At 32.1% G+C, this 2,303-nt stretch overlaps 1 pseudogene across 1 annotated transcript; it reads right to left on the bottom strand.

Annotated features, from left to right (window-relative positions):
- Nucleotides 1-8: 8 nt before the first annotated feature.
- On the bottom strand, nucleotides 9-2,063 carry LOC143554877 (putative general negative regulator of transcription C16C9.04c; annotated as a pseudogene). The gene is made up of 6 exons (XR_013139099.1): nucleotides 2,034-2,063; nucleotides 1,013-1,110; nucleotides 657-784; nucleotides 416-568; nucleotides 221-330; nucleotides 9-147 (listed from the first exon to the last, which is right to left on the bottom strand). The product of XR_013139099.1 is annotated as a putative general negative regulator of transcription C16C9.04c (transcript).
- Nucleotides 2,064-2,303: the final 240 nt, after the last annotated feature.

The following is a 2,303-nucleotide window of genomic DNA, read 5'->3' on the forward strand; positions in this document are numbered from 1 at the left end:
CCAATACATTAACTTATTAAATATAAAAAAAAAAACTCGCAGGCCATGTTATTAGATTCTAACCTCAAAGGTCTACCCTCCAAAACAAACCCATGTACCGACTGTATACTTCGAACCGCTTCATCCTCCTTTGAGTAAGTAATATATCTAGACAGCATAAACATTATCAATATAAATTAAAAATGTAAAGTGTATTATAACTCAAAAACAATGAACTTACACGCTACAAGTATTGTTAGCAAAATGCTGAATGGCACCAGTTGCTGTCCGGGATATAGAAACTTTAAGGACTTTTCCATACTGACCAAAATATTCTTTCCGCTGCAGAAGCTGTTTCATAAAACATGAATCAGTTTACAAATATTCAATAGAAAACAACTGAATGTGAACTTGTAAGAAGAAAGAATGAAATTACATCTTCATCTGCTAAATTGAGAGGCAGTCCCACAATGTAAACAAGGTTCCTTTGTATAACCCTCACACTACTAAGATGCTTTCTACCTTCAGAAGCTTTGGTTTTCCCTTTTGAGACTTTTGTTTCTTCTCCACACTCATTTCAGCCACCAATCTGATAGCACAGTAGAAAGATCCATAGTCAGCCACTGCAACAAATAAAAGCCAACAGTTTTCAATGTAAAACATGTCCAAGACCAAACCTTTCACATTTTGATGCAGTCCCCACTATTTTTTCCTTGTTATAAGGTGTACGACATGCTGGACACCTCCCTTCCGTACCATCTTTTTCAGCCATTTCCATAATGTGATGCCAGCACCATACACAAATCTGCAAATAAAGATTGTTTTATGTTAAAAATAGCTTAATAAGTCACCATGCACCCAAACAGCTTATTGAAGAGTTTTGTCACTTAAACAATAAATACCAATTGTTCACACAAAACATAAACTAGTTGTTTACCAGAAAACATTATAACTTCAATGATAAAAAAAATATATGAAATCAGAAACCAGTTTTAACATGAGCATCCAAAAAAATATATAGATTGAAACATACATCATAGCCACATCTGCAAGGCTTCAGCTGCTGATCAGTTAAATCCATCTCTTCAGCACAAAGTGGGCAAGTCTTTTCACCTTCATCACTCATGATTGCCTTAAACCAAAAACACAAACAGATCAGTATAAACAAAACTGTAAAATAAATAGTTACCTAATAAAAAAAACACGCATATAAGTAATTTGCACATTCACTTATATAGAACAAGGCAAGCTGCTCAACAATAACATAAGAACACAAACACAAACACATATAAGTCGTATTCTAAATATACTAGCAATTTAGCACAAATTGATCCTTAAAATAATTTGCCCATTCACTTATACAGAACAAAGCAAGCCGTGCAATAAAAACTAATAACACAAACAGAAACACAAATCACATATTATTTGTAATAAAAAAATAAGCAGTTTAGCACAATTGATGTTTAAAGTTTATCTTATTAATCAATTAGCTTTAATCATACACACTCACCTAATCCGAAACAAAATCTGAAGTCAATAAAGTTTCTTCAGACAAAAAACAATAATTAATTCTATTCAGCAGCCAACTTCATACACTGTACACATTGATAAACTAATTTCAAATTTCAATAAACCATTAATCCAATAAATAACACAAATTAAATCAACCAAAACATAATTACAGATAACCTATTCCCCCAAATCCAATCCATAAAACCCTATCTATCCATAAATCCACAACTGATTCAATCAAACTCAATTCAATTAACCTAATAACCACTACAGAAACTAAATCGAATCGTAATACTCATATCAATCAAATCCAGAGCTAATTGTTCATCGATCAAGCTCATATAAACCTAGATAAATCATCGATGTAAGCTAATCGTAACATATACACAGATTAGATAGAATCAATTATAGCATTAAACTGTAACAACAAAAGCGATTAAAACGACGTCGTTCGAGCAAATTGATTAATAGAAAAAAATTAGGGATCTAAAATCGGAAGAATAAATAGATCTGATTGATGAATTGAGATTGAAGAGACTTACAAACAGTAAGAGGATGGATCAACGAAACAGAGAGAGAGAGAACCACAAAGCCTAATTGGAATGAAAGAGAGAGGCGATCATATACGGATGTATGTATATGTATGTGTTTGTTTTTAAGCTTCTTTTCTCTGTTTATTATTATTATTATTATTATTATTATGTGGTAGTAGTAGGAACCCGGTTTCTTGATTGAGACTCAGGTTTAATCCTCACAAACAATGTTTTGGAGAGTGTATGGGAGGTTCAATGAATAAAAACTATGATATTTGT

The sequence above is a fragment of the Bidens hawaiensis genome, unplaced genomic scaffold (assembly GCF_021521415.1).
Source record: "Bidens hawaiensis isolate Kalapana, Puna unplaced genomic scaffold, B.hawaiensis_p1.1 tig00017861_1, whole genome shotgun sequence".
Taxonomy (NCBI): Eukaryota; Viridiplantae; Streptophyta; class Magnoliopsida; order Asterales; family Asteraceae; genus Bidens; species Bidens hawaiensis.